At 34.6% G+C, this 21,786-nt stretch overlaps 1 protein-coding gene across 2 annotated transcripts in view; it reads right to left on the reverse strand.

Annotated features, from left to right (window-relative positions):
* The window catches only part of LOC114359646 (carbohydrate sulfotransferase 11), a 52,862-nt gene extending 35,837 nt beyond the window's left edge, over window positions 1-17,025 (reverse strand). The window contains exon 1 of one of the 2 annotated variants that reach the window (XM_028314114.1): window positions 16,535-17,025. The gene's annotated coding sequence lies outside the window, so the exon portion shown is untranslated. The remainder of the gene's footprint in view (window positions 1-16,534) is intronic. The other variant, XM_028314115.1, reaches the window with a different exon arrangement.
* Between the last annotated feature and the right edge of the window lie 4,761 nt (window positions 17,026-21,786).

Here is a 21,786-nt window from a genome sequence, read left to right on the forward strand (position 1 = left end):
ATGTCTTCGTCTAACATAGAAGATGTAAAACAAAATGAACAAGTAAAATGATCGAACACGTCCAGGCTTCTTTTACTAATTTTAAAAATTAGAAAACAAAACGCAACGTGTTCATAGCATTTAAAACTCAGAGGCACACTGATGCTCAATTACCGCGCTGCCGTGTCCTAAAGTTGTAGTGCGCATTAGCTACGAAAATAGTGACAAGACAGCAATATCTCACTAACACGTTTCATACCTTGTTTATAACGACCAGTCTTAGATAATAAAACATAGAAACATTGCACATCACATATTAAAACAACAAACATAAAATTAAAACTAAATTTCTTTTGTTGAGAACGCTAGGAATATTTCCGGGAGCGTTATCAGCGGCACATCAGTAACTCTGACTGAGCTGAGTGATCGACGCACACAACGACGCTTAGAACACTTCATTCAACTTTTTGAACATAGCCGCATTATAGTTTAGGAATGTAGGTTAACGGCATTTAAGTCTTGTAAAAATGTAAAAAACACATAGATTGTTACATTTGGTTAGCCTTAATGGTGAATTTACTAGTGCAATTTTAATAAATCAATTCATGTAATACAAAGCTATAATGCCGTTATTGGACCTTTGTTGCGTTTAAGTCTAATAATTTTACTTAACGGTGTTTTAGTCTTGAGGAGTCTATTAAAGCTTTGCAAAGAGCAGCTTAGCAATATTGTCGTTAAAGTACCTTAACGGCTGTATTGACTAGAAATTGTAAATAACGGCAATAAAGCTTTGTAATTTTTCTTAAATTTTTAATTCTAATAACAATTAAAGACGCTTAACCGCGTTTAAGCTAAGAAATGTAATGTAACTGCATTTTAGTTATGTAATCTTGCAGAGGCGAAGCAGTTAGCGGCTTTCATATTTTTTTTATCTCAGGAACTAAAAAAAAAATATAAAAATTTCGATAATAGTGCTAGATTAAGCATTTTTTTCTGATTCGGATGGTATTCAAAAGTCAAAATTGACCAATTGTGGGTTAACGGCATTATAGTGATTGGACGGCAGCACGGTAATACTATCTATTACAGTATTCCAACTCGGACATATTTTTGAAATAAATGTCAACAGCCGCGCGGTACGTCACGGTCACGGTATGACAACATGCTATAGGGCTGCTCATCTATTAGTACCCATTCTAATTACATCTGCCTACTTAGAATTTCTATCTAGTTTTGTGAATGTATTTTGTGATTGTAATTCTTTATTTTATTTTGACAAACAAAATAACTTAGTGAATGAAATAGGATAAAATGCATGTTGTTTTGTGATTAGTAGATTTAATTAAAAATTATATTTGGGTTAAGATTTAGAAATAAAACTTATGCGATCGTAAAATGTATGCGCCTTGACTGAGGTGTACAAAATGCTTGATTATTGTACAGGGTGTTAAGTAAATGGGTTTATAAGCCGACACTAGCCCATGTTAACATGTGCATAAATGGTATAGTGAAGTCAGAAAATTGATATCATCATTTTAATAAATGTAATTTTCATACAAATCTGATATTATAAATTTTATTTCACTGACTTCACCATACCATTTATGTGGGAGTGTGAAACGGAACGCAAGGGAGTGAGTGAGACGGAATGAATGAGTGAGGAAGTAAGAACGACGGGATTTAAACAGAAGACGATTAGTATGAAGACGGTTCTAAGACGTTCCTATTTTTTGTGGTTTATCCTGGAGTAAATACAAATAAAGCTGAAGAAATACAACCTGGGTTTCAATTCCTACAGCTTGGGGGCTCGTCCGGGATAGCCCAAGAAAAGGAAACACGACGATTCACGACGATTACGACGGATTGAGACGTGAGACGTATTTTTATCAATCATGAGACGACGACATAGTAAGCATGATTTCGAAGATGCGGAAGATGCTGGCCCGAGCAAGACCCTGGAGCAGCGCATACCTACTACTTTTGCCTATGCCGAGGAGCTGATCCCAAAATTTAGTGGTCGAGATCAAACTGTCACCGCATCAAGATGGGTCCAAGAGGTGGAGGAGAACGCTGAGATCTTTGGTTGGTCACCATTACACCAACTCATTGTGGGACGCAGATCACTCATTGGAACAGCGGCACTCTGGTTGCGGTCGGAGAAGCCATTCAGGTCGTGGGACGAGTTCAAAACTGGTTTACTCAAAGAGTTCCCGGATTCGTTAGACGTAAAGACAGTCCACGAAATGATGAGTGCGAGAAAGAAGGCCAATAGTGAGAGCTGTACTGATTACCTACTTGTCATGAAGGAGTTGGGAAGGCGCGGGAAAATGCCCGACTACGTCGCAATAAAATATATCATAGACGGCATTGTTGACGTAGAAACCAATAAAATCATGCTGTACGGTGCAACTACATACGGTGAGCTGAAAGAGAAACTGAAAGTATACGAGACAGTAAAGGCGAAAATGGTGGATGAACGACGTAGACCCTCCAGTAGCAGCACGACGGCACCGGTAAATTACAATAAGACGACAAGACCAAGATGTTTTAACTGTGGAGGAAGCAACCATATTTCGGCTCAATGTTTTCACAAGGAAAGAGGGGTTAAATGTTTCCGGTGTAATGAGTTTGGACACAGATCTAGTGAATGTTCAAAACCTGCAAATCATCAACAAGTGACCAGTGAAAATTCAAAATGGCAGTCAGACAATCGTCAGCAACGTCATGCCAGTCCGAAACGAGCGATGTTCACGAAAACACCCGAACGATACAGTGTTGCCAACACGACGCAATCAACAACTGACTGGAGATCGAAACCGAACGTAGAACGAAACGCAGAACTGACAGATGACACTTCTGCCAACTTGATGGTATCGGACGTAAACAACAAAAGTGTGAAAACATCGAGGCCGCTAAAAGAAGTTCAATTTGTTGACAACAACGCGATAACTACGGCGAGTCTTATTGATACGGGCAGCGAGGTGAATCTCATGACGGAAGACGTGTACAAAACTATCGGCTCCCCAAAATACGACGACGGAAGATGTTTGACGTTGAGTGGACTCGGACGGACCGAAGTTGTCCCGTTGGAAAAAGATGATCAAGTTGTAGTACACGACATAGACGACTCTAGACACATGACTGAAATTGAGAAAATATTAGAAGACTGCAAGCCTACAGATGAAATAAAGAAAAGTAACGACTGTCAGATTGAACACCGACCTGTATCACGTATGAAACAAGCCGACGTCCTAAGCTGTTTAGTACTTACCGAGACGACTGCACGACTGAAGAAAGCACAAGATGAAGACGAACATATTCAGATGCTGAAAGAATCCTACCAGAATGACATGTTGTACCAAGAAAGAGATGAAGATGAATTATTATTTGTAGTACCGGAGAAGACGCAGAACGAAATTATAAGAGAGAATCACGAGGGAGGGAAAGAAGGACTGTTTAACCGGATTAATAAAGGAGATGATGAACTTGTTAAGATGATAGAAGAGGAAAACGTAGAAAGAATGAACGAGACAAGACCAGAGTTAAGAGAAAAGGCAAGAGAATGTGTGGAGACAATTCAAGATGGAAGTGTTAGAGTTTATAACAAGAAAAGAAAGAAAGCTAGAACATACGAGAAAGATGATTATAAGAATTGTATTAAACAAGATTACTTATAAGACGCTTTAATGTAAAATTTTGAAATGAAACAGTCCGAGGGCGGACTGTACGCAGGATGGCCGAGTGTGGGAGTGTGAAACGGAACGCAAGGGAGTGAGTGAGACGGAATGAATGAGTGAGGAAGTAAGAACGACGGGATTTAAACAGAAGACGATTAGTATGAAGACGGTTCTAAGACGTTCCTATTTTTTGTGGTTTATCCTGGAGTAAATACAAATAAAGCTGAAGAAATACAACCTGGGTTTCAATTCCTACATTTATATGCATAATATGTTAACATGGGTTAGTGTCAGCTTATAAACCTATTTACCTAACACCCTGTATAAATAGGTAGTTGTAATTATTTTTATAAAAAAAAGAGCGCTTACTGTTTCAAAAACAACACATCGTCCGTTTATTACTGTGGCACATTCACGACACCCCCGACTTTTGCATGTCGAGCGCATACCGAGATTTGAATTTCGAAGGAAAGCTCGCGTTTCGTCCGTTTATATGCAGTTACAATTATACTGTATGATAATAATATTACCGTGAGCGCGCGTAAGATAGGCACGCGCGCCATTTTTCACAAACAAAGTGTCAAAAAAAAACTTTATTTTTTTTGCGATATAAACCATTTAAAAACATGAGATCATTGGCATACATTTTAATAATACTACTTTACCTACCTAATTTCGCATTTTTTTTTACTATTGCTACTTCCTAGACACTTTAAATACAATATGTATTAGAGGAGACGATAATAATGTTCCTGAAGCAATCATAAACAATTTGGAGTTAAACTTATATTATAATCAACTTGTCATTGACAAACTTGTACGTTTTTGGCTCGCGGCCAAGGTTCTGGAGTTCAACATTAACAAGACAGTGTTGTGCGATGGAGATTAATATTTTTTTACATTTTTTTCCTCCATTAAAAATGAAGTCATTAAGGCGATTAGAGTCCTCAATGACCTTGGGCGTTTGACCTTCACGCCGCGAGCAACACCCGCGCACCCCGCACCAAAAACTCCGATTTGACACCGATCAAAAATACACGGGCATAGGTACATACAGAATAGAAGCTCTTTCTTCATACATTACTGCCTATTATTTTAAACTTAAATTGATGAACCTTGATGTCGGTGTCATTTAACTCAGGCGTAAAGGTATTTAATAAAAATAACAAAATCCATGAACATTTTATGCGGGATAAAATTTTATTTTATTTTTTGTAAATTTTCTAATGCTTTTGTCAGTTCAGTCGTTCTCGAAATATGAACAAACCCGACTTTATTACAAGCTTTTATTTAGCTTGCAATTTATGATGTACCTATGTAGGTAATTACATAAATGTTTGTTCGGGTGGAATCTTGCAAGCTGAATTAGTTAGACCAACTTCCTGACGACAACTAGGCTAGATGACAAAATTTCAATTATTTGTCCGTCAGACAGATAATTAGAAAATATTAGACCATATTTTTTATTTTCTTTCATAATTAAATAATAACAGTGCTACATCGAGTTGAAATGGCGCGATACGCCACGCTTGAGTAGAATCAAAGTTAGGTCACGTCAGGTAGTGCAACTTAGCCAAAGAAAAAATTCATTTTGATCGCTAATGTCAGTTTGTAGCGAGTGACACAACCTCCCCGTCTGAAGGCCAGCGGCCGACTGCCGCCCGCACCCCGCGAAGGCCCCCTCAACAGCAAAACGTTCGGAATTTATCAAAAGTAAAATTTATGAATGAAAGTAATGTTCGATTGAAAAACGCAACGTGTCATTTAAAGATTAAAGAATTCCCAATCTATTCGTGCAAAAATCTTTTAAATTAACATAGCCGTTTTGGAGGAGTAGGGAATTTAAGTAAAAAATCGATGTCCCGTATTTATTTTTTTAATCCAAAACAAAGACACGTAGCGAAAATTCAAACGTCACAAATGTAGTCCTTGAACTGTTGTATAACATACATTTTTTTCAACTATTTCTGTCCAGCAGTAAAAGAGGAGTAGGCTTTACAAAATGCCCATTTAGCGCGGATTGAGGACACTAATCGCCTTAATAATGCTACATTGTGCAAGATTCTCACGTCTTACGCTTTCTTATTTTGACGTTAGCAACGAAAATTCTTATTAAAACTTGTTTTTGAGAATATGATTGATTATGCAAGAAAAGAATTGAAAACGTAAATAGCCAATTTGTTTTATTTATTGAAGTTTTTAATTACTTTTTATACTTTTAATTTCAATTTTTTTCCTCTTATTCGTACTCTCACTCGGGCATTGTCGAAACTATATACCTAACATATGACATAGTTTTCTGCATCATAATATGCTTATTATCCTCAGGAACACGATGTAAGTATTTTAGTGAATAAAATATTGTACCTGGAGTGTTACCTACGTAACACACTGACTCTACGCCTTTTCATAACGATTTTATACCAAATAAGGTGCCATAATGCTTAACATGACGTGCTAGCTAACGCCTGTAGCGAGCAAACACGTGAAATTGAACTTGTATAGTGAACGCAATCATCTAATTGTCTATACTTAGCTATCTCATGCAAATGCGGCAATTTACATTTAAATAGAGTAAGACAATACTTGGTACAATTAAGTTTTTTTCAGGATGTGATAATGTGGCATGTGGAATGTTTAAATAGGTTAAAGTAGTAAAGAATAGGCAGGTAGATAAATAGGAATAGGTATAACTTATTTAATGATGACAGAACAACACGGTATTTTTGATTATTTTTTAATATAGGAAATCATTATTTTTAAGAATAAGGTTTCTTAAGATAAAAGTAAAAAAATATGGTAAAAATTACAAAATAAATCAAATGGTCTCATCAATCTCTAGTATGTCACGTTAAAAATAATCAAATACCTAAGTACCTTTTAAGTTTAATGCACATCTCTAGGTCACAAACAATTCGATGTCAATGTTAATCGACCTTGCTTGCATCTAAAATAAACAAAATTTATTGGTGCCGCGGAATATGTAAATCACTAAAGTCTACTCGCAAAATTATGTAGTAATCCTTATATTTTCCGGTATCTAGTCGTTAAGCCACATTATTTACTTTTTGGCTTCTTAACTTACTAAAAAGGTTAAACCTTCAACCACACCAACGCGTGCAGATCGCCATCGCTGGCGCGATCAAAGCATGTCATTGGCCTATCGCACCGTGATCGCGCCGGCGATGGCGATCTTCACGCGTTGAGGTGGTTGAAGCATAAGTGAAATAATTCCTGTAGTGTATAGAAAATTAATCTTATGAAACATTCTTGGAAAAATCTACCCACAGTTTAAACTACATGAATTCATGGTTTTGTCCATAATTTTTCCGATAACGAATCATTTTAGAATAAACTTTACTAAAAAAAACCCCTGTAGATTTATCTCAATGAAACGTTCTGGAAAAGGCTCTATTTTAAATCTACCCACAGATTAAACTACATTAATTCATCTCTAGATTCAGCGTGACCTTTAGCTTCTGCCTACATTCCGCCCACACCGAACCTTTGTAGCCCGGATTGAAATAGGCGAGATGCATCCAATTGAGCTATAAATAACTTCTTTTTATACAAGTCTAGTTATACATTCGACGGTACATCAAGTTACCTACATTTTGTTATCTTATACCTACAGGTGTAATAAGTGTGATTTCGGTAGAACAACAACAACAGAACCTGGATTCTCTCGATTCTGAAATCCTGAATTCAACTCTGAGATTGAGCAAACCTTTGAGTAATTGATCCCCTATTGCTTAGAATCTATATCTATTATCCGAAAAGAAACACCTATCCTATTACATGCGTCAAAAGCCTATTTTTGCAAATAAAGTCATCGCCAGGGTCATGTAGTTAAACTCCAAACCATGAAAGTTTTTAAACAAGCCGGGTAGGTACTTAAACAATTTCGTTTTCATCTGTTCAATACTCTTTACAATCGTAAAATTGACCTACATAGTCCACAACAATGATTTAACTATAACCAATAACTTTAATTACTGCGTGCACAGTATTCACAATTTGCTATGCCTCAAATAATGATCAACTGTAACTAAACGTTTGTATGTTAAGAATGGCCATTCAAAATCGAAATAAAAGTAGAGACTTAAAAGTATGGACAAATTATAAGTTAACTTTCAAATCTTTATGATTGAAATCACAAGAAAGAGAACAAGTTCTTATAAATATTCTCTAGTCTCCTCTACCACTGGATTGGTCCAGTTATAACAATACTCTTATAATTTAATTTAAAAGTGTAATTGTTTGTTGTTCCAAAAATACTTAGACTAAAAAAAACTCGCTTCTGTAAGCGCTGTTATGATTTTAATAAGTAACAATAAAATGTTCAAATGCAATGTCAAACTATTTTTTGTGATCCCAATTCGCTACAAAAAGTGTGACATCGTCTAAATCGAGTGTTTTCTAGATTATCTGAACTCAATGATAAAAAGACGAATCGAAGTGTGTGATCAATTACGGTTTTATCAGATCAATCTTATTTTATCTATGGATCGATTGCGGACCACAATATAGGTATTAATCTGTGGTACGTATTATTATTGCCAAAACATTTATTATGCCTCAATGGAAAAACCCGATTGCCATAGATTTTTGAATGAAATAATTTCTGATAGCGTATCATACTTAATTATTTTATCTAATGATAAATACTTATTAAGTATTGTTTAATAAATTACACTATAAAGTAGTAAATTGGTTGCGTAAGAAATAATTATTCTTTTACTAGTTGTGTAAGTAAATGAAAAATTTAAGTTAAACAAACCGGAAACTCAAGGCTAATTTAACCCTACAGTGGTCGCGTGGATTACACCCGTAATCCACTGGTGCAAATTGTCGAATATTTTGAAATCGGTCAACGCGATCGTTTTGATACTTCGTGTACTTTAAGTTGCATAGTCGAAGATCACACTTAATGACATGTGAGCGCCAGGTCGCTTGTGGATGTGTCGCAGGAGTCCCGTAAATGCCGATGGTCTACACGTGTAATCCGCGCGACCAATTACGTAAGTATTTTTTAAGTTACCTTTTTTACTTAATGTGTTTGTTTTTGCATTATTAGAGTAAATTAATGCTTTATAGTAAATTATTACGGCATATGTATGTATTTACATTTGTGTTTTCAATAAAATCATTGTATTTCAGATAAAAATCATGAACAATAGACAAAAAGCACAAATCGCAGAATGGCTAGAAGTAATTGACAATCAAAGCGTATCTTCTGGCGAGACTTCGGTTTCTGATGAAGAAGTGCACATTCTTCCACAAGAGAACAAGTTTCTCAGACCAGTGATTAGCTATCTAATTCAGAACCATCACAGCGGAGTTTTTTAGATCGCTACTTTTACTGCGGAAGAAAGCAAAATCAAAGTACTGGAAATACTTGTAATTCGTGCAACAAATTTATTTGTCCTTATCATTCCATGATGGCCTGTATCTCCTGTTCAAAATATAAATAATAAATAAGTGCAATTAGTACTGGATGATTTCTAAACTGCCAAAGTTGACATTTTCTTAATGAAAAATGATGATTTTTATGTTTTGGTTAATTTATAAAAACTGAGAAGAACTGCTCGTTTCTTTGTTTGATTATTTCATTAACTAATACATAACAATAAATATAAAAAATAAAGAAACATGTTTTTTTAAAGATATGTCTTCTTTTTTTACTCCATAAAATGGCTTACGCATGTAATCCACGCGACCATTAACGTAATATTTTAGAGCGCGACCACCGTAGGGTTAAAAATGTAAGTTTTAAATTGAAAAGAAAAAAAACTGTTTTTAACTAATTAATTATAATTTATAATGTAATTTATTATACTATCTCTATCTACCCAATAAGATCTTTATTTGAAAATTATAAATAACTTGAAAAAGTCGAACTGCCTAAGGCGGGAATTGAACACACGACGGTTCAATTCCCGCCTTAGGCAGTTCGATTTTTTCAAGTTATTTATAATTTTCAAATTAGTTTGAGATGCGACTCTTAACGCTAAAAATTAAATAACTATGTAAGATCTTTATTATTTAAAGATACCTATATAATTCGATTACAATGTCTTAACTTATTAACTAGAATTTATATCTTTTGGCAGACTTAATGATTATATTATATAAGAGGTTTGTTTACTCCCCAATGAACTCTAAAACGATATCGGTAAAAAAATCGTCGCCGACAACCGACTGAGTCGCGGAAAGACGGTTCTTAGTAGTTTTTTCTTGCTTACCGTTAATTTAATGCGACAGAGGCGCTATTTATTGCCACTGAATTCCCTCTATTTTTCCATAAATGTCTCGTGGCCTGTTATTTTAGAGGAAACGACGTTTTTATGGCGAAAACAGACTCCGCTTTAAATCAGCGATGTTGTTGTGGGAAAACAAGAAAAGAAAACAAGAAAATACAAATACTTTACAGAGGTAAATTTATTTAGAGAAATAAAGATCAGGATAATCTTAAAGGTGTTTGAACTTTTCAAATTCAGATTTTATTTAAGTTAAAAGTCGATCTTATCAATGTCAAGATGAAGAAGTTCATTAAACTGTTTTAATTTTAGGTTTTTAATGGCGCTAATTCAGATGACTCTACATTTATTTAGGTAAATTGTGTAATGTTATTGGTAGCTTGCTTATCATATTTAGCTTCAATTGTAGGTACATTAATTTACTTATATTACCTTAAATTGGAAATGCCCAGAAATATCATTTTACCTTACCCTTTCATCATAGGCGGTATTGATATTATGTGCTCACATGAGTGTTATCTTATTTTTTATATATTTCAGTGTGTCCAAAGTTATTATTTTTCTAATGCTACTCTAACGTTATCAACAGAGATAAGATTATGGGATTATGCTACGTTAACTCTCGGACAAAAACTCAAATTGCTTATCTAGAAACTATAGCCGACGACAAAATAATGATCAAATTACTTATTATATTATTACTTGAAAATGAATTTTAACACTTGAGATTTATTTTTTAATTTCTCAAAAGGCAATAGATAGGTACAATTTAAACATAATACCTATCATCTTAACATTCTTAGATTTATTTCGTATCAGTTATGCTGTTAAAATAATATTGCTCTTGTTATTCGTATTTTATAATGCCTTACTTTTCACGTTTGAGTACATTAATTCTAGCAAAAACTGATTTTCAATTTATTTATTTGTTTTATAATATGTATGATGATAGATTTGTTATAAACACGATACTCCGCATTCTGAGCCGCAGGCAGCAGTAGTACCTATAATACACATACAAAATATAAATGGTATATTTTTACCAGATCATAATTAACTAGAAAATGAAGTTCCGAAAATGTCCGAAAAAGGGGAACTGCGGTCAATCTTACTGCTTTGTAGAAGCATGAAATCGTGAATTTCCTCAGTGAGATATAATTATTATACTTAGTCGTGATCGTTTTGTATGATGGAGACACGAATCCATTAATACAATGTTTTCTAAGTATCTTTTCAGTAATTTCCATTTCCTTCATATTAACTTTGTGCGGTTTCCGCAACATGCATTCGGTACTAACTATATTATTACTATGATGTGTAAATAGGGTTAGTACTGAAATAAACAGTTTATTTCAGTACTATATATATTATAATCTACATATACATAACTCAATACATCTTATTGAGAAAACGGCTACTGAAAAATAATCTTATTTCATTTAGGATTTTTAAATGGAAGTATCTACCTTGGTATGTTAATTACTACAATAGTATGTTATAACATAACATAAACATTAGCAACTAAATTATTTAATTTTCTGTGGTGCTTCGCGTTTTACTGCATTTTATTGTGACTAGTTTTCTATATTTTACATTATTTACCTTAAAGCATAGGTATATTATGCCTATTTGAAACTCGACAGAAGTCAAAAGTCACTAGCTGACCTCGAGTATCGTCACCAGTCCACTCTTGTGCGTCTACAAAACGGGTTTTCTAATATTAATAAGAAAATAATAATTAAAACCGCATATTTTTAGGTTTGCAAAAAATTCAAGGATGAAATTGAAAGAGCATCAATATTAATAACGTCTAGTAAAGTAGTAAGTAGTAAGTTTAAGTTAATATTCGAGTACCCAATTTATGTAAGATAGTAGTTAAATTATTTAGTAAGTTAAATTATTTTGAAATATTTAAAACCTTTTTTGTCTCATAGAGGTTAAAGATGACAGCACAATATGATTTGTTTCTTACATGCCAGTATTTGTTAATTATTTTATTATTTCTATAGTTGAGTTTTACGTCATAATTATAGTGAATGAACGATGTACTAAAGGAACTTTTGGCAATGGCAGAAATAGTTTTGTACCTTATTACAAGAAAAAAAAACTATTTTTGAAAAATAAACCCGTAATATTGAAATATAGAGCTTTTTATTAACACAGATAAAATGATTCTTTTGTTGATGATAAAAGTCTGGAATCCGACTATTTTGGTCAAGTAAAGATGCGCAATTGTTTACAATACCTTTAAACCAGACTCGTTTGATTGATGTGTTTGTGAAAAAAATGTAACATCTACATTCTACGTGATAGGTAGAGTCGTCAGTTTAACAGACTATCGCCCGTATTCACAAACATTACTATAATAATACATTACTGGTTAAAACCGAAGACCATAGGGACTTCGAGTAAAAATAAAGAAAACATAATAATAATAAAGCCCCGCAGGGCAGCTTTGTGGCGAGCTGTTGGTGAGTAGCGACACCACGGGGCCAGTTGTTAATCCGAGTGCTCCCGAGAGTCGGTCAAGACCCTCGTCTTCGGCTTGCCGAAGTGGAATCCGAGAGGGTCTGCAGGACTTTCACCTCTGGCTTGCCTTAACCGGCCGGCCAGAGTGGAGTCGCTAGAGCTATATGCTCCAGGGGTGGAAGTGTTAAAGGGCATAACGCCGCGGCGTCTTTCCATTCTATACATAGCCAGAACGCAAGGGTGTGAAACTAATCGAGTATAGTTTGGATATGACTTTTTTTACTAAGCTCCTCCAAACTATACACGACCAATACGCATACGCTGCGTACTGCTCGCGTATACTTTGTAGTGACTTAGGTCAATTATCTTCCTCCAAAATATACATCGCCAGTACGCATACGGACTAATCATGTATGTATTGTAATAAGTGCGTGATTACAATTTATACGCGAGTAGTTGCATGCTAGTCATTTTGACTTATTGACCTCTCTTTCTATTACATACTAGCTTTCCGCCCGCGGCTTCGCTCGCGTGGAATTTTGTCTGTTACAGAAAAACAATATCGCGCGCGTATTTGCTCACCGTTTAGACCTACCCTGGACTACGACAAACATTTTAAAACCAAAATCAGCTCAATCGGCCCAGCCGTTCTCGAGTTTTAATCAGACTAACGAACATCAATTCATTTTTATTTATATAGATAGATTAATTCATACTACAGAGCGCCAGTACTCTCCTCTCTCGATAATGGCCGGAGCACATAGAATTTATTAAAGTTATTTTAAAACTAGACAAAAACTAGACGAGTATTGAAAGAGAGTGTGTAAAAGGTGAAGTGTAAGTGATGTGAGAGTGAGTGTAATGAGAGTGAGAGTGTATGTGAGTGTAGGTGTATGTAAGTGTGAGTGTATGAGAATGTAGGTGTATGTGAGTGAGTGTGCGTGTGTGTTAGTAATGAACCATCTGCCCGTATTAAAGTTACCTAATTGGTTGAAGCAGGTTTTCCGTTTCAGCATACGTCAAGGATTGCAAGTAATTTGAGACCTTGTACTTACAATGAAATTTGGGCAAGGAGTGGAGATCTAAATTATGGTGAAGAGCATTATACAAAAAAGGACCCAAGAAACAGTAGAAGCGATGAGAGAAGTAAGTTTTAAAAGAAGAAGAGGGAACTACCAGGTGAGACTACTATGAGATCTCACAGTGCGTGTGGACGTACAGGGTGACACACGAACCAATCACAGAGCTGCATTCAACGCTGTGCATTTGATTTGCTGCTTCACTTAAGCAAGCATCGTTTGTGAATACGGGTGTAGGTATATTTTGTTGCCAAGTGCACACTATTACCGTAATACTCGTATGTATAAGATGCCACAGTTTGCGGTACATATCTAAAGGTAAAAATACAAGTAAAAAACATCCCAACCGAATTGAGAATCACCTCCTTTTTAAGTCGGTTAAAATGACTCTTGATTGACGCGAAATGCCTCCTAATTTATTTTTTCAAGTCCATTGTCTTAGCTTGAATTTTTTGGAGCCATTTCAAGTTAATTGTTAGCTATACCAAATAAATAACTTTGAGTAGAGTTTTTCACAGTTTAACAGACTCCGTCATTTGTTAAAGTTATTGTTAACCTCGTATTTAAATAATACACGTTAACATTCTTTGTCTACAGTGATGTAGTAATCTCACCTTTGTGTTTGTTTATTTTCTAACGTTGCACAGGTGATAATTGCTTGTACGAGAGTATATTTAGATGTCGAAAATTGGCAAAGCAAATCCTAGTATCATGAAAAACCTGTTATGACTGTATATGCAATATTTACCGAGGCGGATATTATGATCATACGACAGACTTTGGGATAAACATGAAAATCTTTCAAATAAATCAGTAATTAATAGTGTAAGGAAAAAATTGTTTATAGAAATAATAAATGTTTCTTTCTTTCTTTCAAGTTGACCATTTGTACCTTCCAATGGTAGTGTATTCCAATATTTCCCGGATTAATAAATCAAATTAATATTGAAATAAAAAAAACTGCGTTAGTTCATAAGTGCCGCCAGTGTTCAAAATTGTATTCTTGATTTTGATTGTTTTTTATTTTTGAATTATTATAATAGCACGGCAAAACCCATAAAAACTATCTTTGGTCACTTTTACAATGAAAGTAGGTCGATACCAATTTTATTTCAGTGCAAACTGCAAAATATCATCATCCATCAAAAATATCTAGATATCTCTGAGTCACTAAAACACAGACTCCAAGGGCCTTCAATGAAAGAAGAAAGCGAATAAAAAATAAATGAAAGTGATTTACCGTACGGTATCAGTTTCGCTTATTATTGGTTGAAAAGGAACGTTATTCGATTAATGATATCACGCGAAAAGCTCGTTCAATTTTAACGCACACACTATTACAGTTATGATAATGGATAGGTAGAGTATACCGAATACTCATATTAGCACCAAAAGACATTTATCTTTTTTCCTCTTTAGCAAATAAAAGAACCGGAAAAATAATAACTTTCGCCATTTCATTTTAACAATTTATATTTACTTATTAAAACTTGAAAAAAGCAAAGTTAATGCCATAAGACATTTGACATTTTCCTTCGGTTAACTGAAGGACCAAACTAAGGACAAAGTAGGCAGTAGAAAATACTATGCTGTTCCTGCTATTCATAATTTCGTTGATATTTCAGGGGTATTGAATTGAATATTCACTTATCTAATCTAATTTTCACTTTGTAAAGAAGGAAAAAATTGATACAGATGGGAATTAAGATCTAAAAGGTGTTTTAGAAAAGACTCTACCACATAAAGACTAAATTTTTGTTGATATTCGTACCTATTACAACTAAACAAGATGTCAGCTATAAATAACATTTTGCATAATCATCAGGCAGGTAGTTTGGTAGGTTTGACATTAGCAGAATAATAATTCCAAGGTCAAAATGATGAATAAGTTATCGGAGACTACGAAATTAAAAACAAAATCATAGACAAAAACAATCGACAGTCGTTTTTTGTTTTTCTTATGTTTAAATCAATTTTTTTTCTTGATATTCCTGTGTTTAAAGTACTCTTACTTTTTGCTTATTGTGTGTCAATGTGTTTTGCAAATAAACCTTATAAGTATGTAATCTATCTATCTACCTAAATACCTAGATAATATTTATATTTATTTACTTTACATGCTTATAATAAGCATAAATAATAAGCTTAATAATAAGCCTACATTTTATTAATTACACGAGAAATGCCGCGGGAAGAAGTGTTATTATAAAAAGTGGTGAAGAAAATGCAATTACAAACCACGTAATTGGTACTGTCATGCTGCTGATTACTTAATAGTTCAAAAACCTATTAGCCCAATTATTAAAACTAGTCTAATTGTTTATTTACGGTTTATGTAACGGAATCGTTACTTAAATAATTTAAAGAATTATGTCACTAACACGTGAAAGTTTATGAAGACTGACGAAATTCGCTTTCACGTATAAACTTACTTAACCGATTTTGATGACACTTTGGTTTATGAATGAAATAGATGCTGTAATTCATGTTTTCATAAATGTGACATGAAAAGCGTTTTCATTCTTTCACTCAAACCTTCATTCTTTTACTCAACCTTCATTCACTTCCGGCGAAAGATGTCGCGGGCGTCAACTAAGTTAATAAATATACTTTATGTAAACACCTAATATGTACATAGACATAATGGCAACCATTAAATGTATTAGGGAAAATTTCAGCTTTTGACCGTATTAAATGTGTTTTCTAGTAAGTATTGTTTCTGTCATGAATCTTATAAATTCACGTTCTTATGTAGAGTCGTCTACGAGCGCCTAATTAGATTTGTAAGTTGAACTCAGTTTTTCTTTATTACGAGAATGTGTCATATTTACCCCTTGATTTAATTAGGAACCAATTTTTATACAAAAAACAAAGTCATTCGTCAATTCATCTCACAAACGAAAAGCTGTCTCTTGATGTTACGTCGGTCTTTATACAATCAATAAATAGATAGCCAATTTAACCATTCATAATTTTCTGTGTAAACGCAAATTTTTTGAAGCCGCAAATTTTTTATCTTACTGCACCAATAGTTTATCTTATGTTTATTTCAAAGAAGATAAATTCTGACCTTTACATTCACTGATGGCCAAATATTCTCTGTTTATGTAACATCCACAAACCGAGCGCTTTCACGTGGCTAGTATTTCTCTACACATTCACAAAAACAATCACCCTTTTCAATTGGAACGTGAATTTGTTTATAAATAAAAGCGTTTTGTGTTCGCAGGTCGCGCGATTGACCGGCGCGTTAACAATATCGTGTAACGTCCGACCGCGTCGGGTGGCGAGGCGGTACTGGTCGGTATCGACCTCCCCGTATGACAATGAGCGGGAGCCGCATTGCACTCCAAGCCGCTACTGCAGTGCAGCTGTATTTTTGGCAAGCCTCCCCGATGCTTAGCGGTCCAACCCGCGAATTGTTGGAGCCAAAATTGGTACTGTGACATGCGAATCGCAGTGAGTTGACCCCGATCCGTACCTAGCCGTAATTTCTCCCGCATAATGTGAGCAGTGCGTTTGTGAAACACGCATGCGTGTCATCGGAGATACGGCCTTGCTCCCGCCTGTCTGCGACCTTCGGACCTCAGATTAAAAGTCTATTTAATTGAAAATGGTTGCTGTATTGTCAGTTTTTTGTTGGTTTTATTCGGATGCGGAACTAAATTGGCGTTTAGATTTAGAAACAATTGCTTGAAAGCATCTTTTATCAACTATATTTTTTTCTTTTGAAAAGATTAATAGCAGAACGTCAGCTTTTCTTGAAATATACTGCAAATAATAATATTAAAGTTGGATTAAAACCAAATTTTCTGTCTATTATTTTCAGTGTAACAGCACATTTTTAATTGCTAGAATCTATTCCAATTTCTTCCAGTGCAGTAAATACCTATGACGTAAAGTGCAAATTTTATTAAAAAATGCAAATTACCCTAAGGTACATCTTATTTAATAAATTAGCGTCTCTAATGTAAACTCCATAATATGTGACTTCAATTCATGAATATTAACTCCTGTGTTCAAAGTAGACACGTGACTAGCTGATATTAACCTACTGTAACGAAAGAAGTATCATGAAAGTCACTTTAAAATACCGTGAAAACACACAACCTACTTCATCATATTTATTAATTTAAGATTAAAAATCGCCTAGCCTAGATTGTATCTTTAATCCAGCCCACCAGTTGTATATGATGTAACAGAGCTTTTTTAACATAGGTACACCTCAAAAGCTCTGAATTGTATTTATTTTAAGACTTTTATACTATAGGTTGCCTACGATTCTGCTTTATCGAATTAAAGGCAAAAATACTTATTTTCAGATTGCGTATCTCACATAGGAATCAAACCCTAGGTCGCTTTCAAGAAACTATTATTTAACATCGGAGGTAATGTCGGATATTTTTATAATAATGATTGCAATAGTTAGTATAATTTAACGCATCGCCAAGCATTTTTTATTTAATTAATTAAACATCCTTTATTACCTGTATACATGTACTACCTTAATTATGATTTAATTAACACTACCAATAAATTGACACATTTCATGCCAGGGTCCTGTTAAGTAACATTTTCCCGATCCGATCACCGTATCGATGACGCGTATCATCATTATCGCCTCTACGCGTATCATTATTGCCTGGTGATACGCTGGTCTGATACGGGTAGCGGTATCAGATGTTTATTCCCATGGGCGCCAGTAGGGGGGACTTGAACCCCCCTTCAAGAAGCAAAATTCATTTGTTAGTTTTAGCAAATCTCGTCCATTGCTGTACAAAGGCCTCCACCAAGGATTTCCACGACGACCAGTCTTGCTGCTGATCATGAGATCGTCGGTCCACCTAGTGGGAGGCCTTCCTTATTACCTACTCGAAAACTTTTCATCAGCTCTACAAGCTTTTAAATAGTAAAAAATTACATAACTATTGTTACCCGACTGCACCAACGTGAGGGTAGTGTTTTTCGAAATTAAATATGTATGTAAAAGAAAATGTCTCCCTGAAAGAGTAATCCTGGCGGCGCCCATGGCGATTTCCCATAGATTTTGCATCATAATCATCAAGTAATTTAGTCGCCACTGCAGGAGCACGATTTTCTCTAAACCAGATTCAAATGGAGGTTTTAAGATGATTATGTTACTGTAAAAGCTCGAACTACGGTTAATCTTAAGATTTAAGTGTAAGTCTTAGGATTTACCGACATGAGTTGGTAAATGTAAGTATTTCTGAAAATACAACGATTTTTTCGAGCTTTTACCATTCGAATTCAGTATATGCCAGGTTTTACCTCTGTCAGCTGGTAGATGTTGGTTTTAGGAATAAAACAATGAGTAATTCTTAATTACTAACTTTAATCAACTATTAGACAAAACAGGTACATAGTATTATAAAGGTATCAGTATCAATATGATAGTAATAAGTACAAAGTAATACCAACTTATTTAAATTATTTGCAATAATTTCTTTTTCTTGTGTTTTGGTGTTCACATTTTTACTGTTTCCTTTTTTTATTCCTTCTGACTCATTACCAACGATGTTGTTTTCGTAAAAGTTTACCTACAGAACTTTTAATTAGTAAGATTATACCATGGAGTCCATGGTATTATCATTTTTGTTATTTCGTCCATGGCATGGACGAAATGTGAAGTGGAAAAAATCAGAATTATAATAACCCAGCATTGATAGTAGCGCATACCTGTAAATATCATATCTAGCCTATCTAGGACACTGAAATTTTGTACTGCAAGCATCCTACTAATATTATAAACGCGAAAGTTTGTGTGGATGTTTGTTACTTTTTCAAGCAAAAACTACTGAACTGATTTTGATGAAACTTTACAGTATTATTGTTTATAACCCAGAATTACATATAGGCTATAATAATTTAAGGCGATCTGTGACAAATTAAATTTCACGCGGGTGAAGCCGCGGGCAAAAGCTAGTATTTTATATGAAATGATCTTACGTTGCTAAAGAAAAAACAAGGCAGTGACATCATGGTTTGTTTAATTGTATTGAAATGAAAAGTGATGCCGTGGTCTTTCTTTTTAGTTCTTAAATTGTTCGCACATTACCATCAGGTGAGATACAGGCCAAGAGCTTCCTCGTTGTGGATAAAAAAAAATTAACAATACAAAAAGGCTGCGCTCGTGTAATGCGTAGATAAGACCGATTGTTACCTGTCAAAAATGCTTGTTTTGTTTTTCAACATTTACCGTGCCATTAATGTAAATGTCGCAGTCGGATTGTATAATCCGCCGTTTTACATTACCACTAGGCATTTTACATTACAGCTCTGTTTTGTAATACGGCGGTTCAACGTTTAGGCGGATTGTCATTGCGATACGTTCTTCAATACGGCGGCCCACGTTAAGCCGCATCGTACTACTATAGATTGTAGGGTGACCATACTTACAAAATAAAACAATGTTAAATGAAAATAAATTTTAATAAGACAGATTTTAAGAATTATTACCTTCGTTACTGTATAAAATAATGTATTTTTTTTTACTTATTTATAAATCACAAGGGATAGCCATCTAAAAAAAAGTAACTCAAAACAATTAGACTTTTCTAAACATTTTAAGAATTAATTAGATATTTGGCTTTAGTCTTTTTTAGACATTAAAAATGATCAAAGGGAACAGGTAACTCAAAACAATAAAGTTTTAGTCATTTTTTCTGGGTTATTTTTCTTTAAGATAAAATTATCTTCACCGGCCAAAGCCATGATTTCATATTTTTACACTAATAATATTGTGTAGGATTCCGCCGAAGACCAGAATTCATAGCCACTTTGTCCGGCAGCGCCACGGTATTGAAAATAGGAACTAAAAACTGTCAAAGCGGCGGGTAATGACACGCTGTTTTACATTACGGCTAGCCGTATTGAAGAACGTTTGGCGCCGAATACATTCCGGCGGATTTTCATTCAGCCGTATTCAATCCGGCTAAACGCTAATCCGCCGTATTACAAAACAGAGCTGTAATCCAAAATGCCTAGCTGTAATGTAAAACGGCGGATTATACAATCTGACTGCGACATAAATACTAAGATTCAACGAAATGGTGGTAAGAGTTCGAATCGCAAACCTTTTGGGACATTTACCATTAGGAATTGGTAGATCTTAGGTTTTACTGGAATATCTTAGGATTTACTGCAATTCGAGCTTTTACAGTAACAATTACAGTTGTTAAAAAACTCATTTGATTTTGCTAATTGATTTCAAAGCAACAAAAATCTGTTACCTAATTGACATCGAACTATGATTTCTGGCTTAAAATGAAGGTACAGATAGTTTTTAGACATGTTTTATCTACGACTACCAATAACGATTTTTTGTACTAGTTATCAGTATTTTTCGGAACCGGTGTTATTTTTCTGTATACCTGCGTTATCTAAGTAAATCTGTTGTTGTGATCGAATCGCACATTCGTGTGGGACACAGTTGACTAATTCGTGTATCCTGTAGCCTCGGACACAATAGGTTAATTGTATTGTGTAGTATTACAGTATTATTTACATGGCTCTGTCATACTTTAGTCTATTCTTAGCTAACTGTAGGTACCAAAATTGACTGTTAACTAATAAGTAACCTTCGCCTACGAATTGAAAAACGTTGAACATGTAGGTATATTTAAAGTTCTCGAACTCTTAATAATGTAGAAAATCATAGTAGCTTAGGTATTTTCGGTTTACCTGAAAAAGTTTTATGAAAATAACTACACTAAAAGTTTATAAAATTAACTATAATAATTTAATTATGAGGGATGACATATTGACGCATCAGTGTCCAGAAAGGGTTCATTCAGCTTTCATAACTTTGTTTTAAAGAAAAGATTTTCCTAATAGCTTTGGCTTGCTTTAGTGTTGCATAAATGTAGAGCGCCTTTCGCAGTGAGGTCAGAGTTGTCTAGCTTATTTGCTGACATAGTAGAGATGGTGTCCTACCCTGCAACTTGGTTTCCGTATCTTAAACCACCTATCTCCATCATTCATATGCTCTTCTTTGTATGTGTAAGAGGGACGCCTATTTCAAACACGGACATCGTCTTCAGAGTCCCCCCTGAGGAAGTGAGTCGTTTGTTGTAACTATTTTAATACGACTGGAGGTCCACGAGTCAAATATAGAATTGATCTTGGCCCCTGAGAATTACATAATCTAGGTATGTTTCGTATTTTTTTATTTCAGTTAGGAGAACGTTACATTATCGAACAACAAGGCTGAGTACCTAACCGTAACTATAACCATAATCGGTATGTTGACAGACTTTTGAGGTTTGTTATAAAGTAAGATGGTGCAAACAAGGTCATGATGAC

This window comes from Ostrinia furnacalis, unplaced genomic scaffold (genome assembly GCF_004193835.3).
Source record: "Ostrinia furnacalis isolate ACB-3 unplaced genomic scaffold, ASM419383v2 OfSCF4536, whole genome shotgun sequence".
NCBI classification, from domain to species: Eukaryota; Metazoa; Arthropoda; class Insecta; order Lepidoptera; family Crambidae; genus Ostrinia; species Ostrinia furnacalis.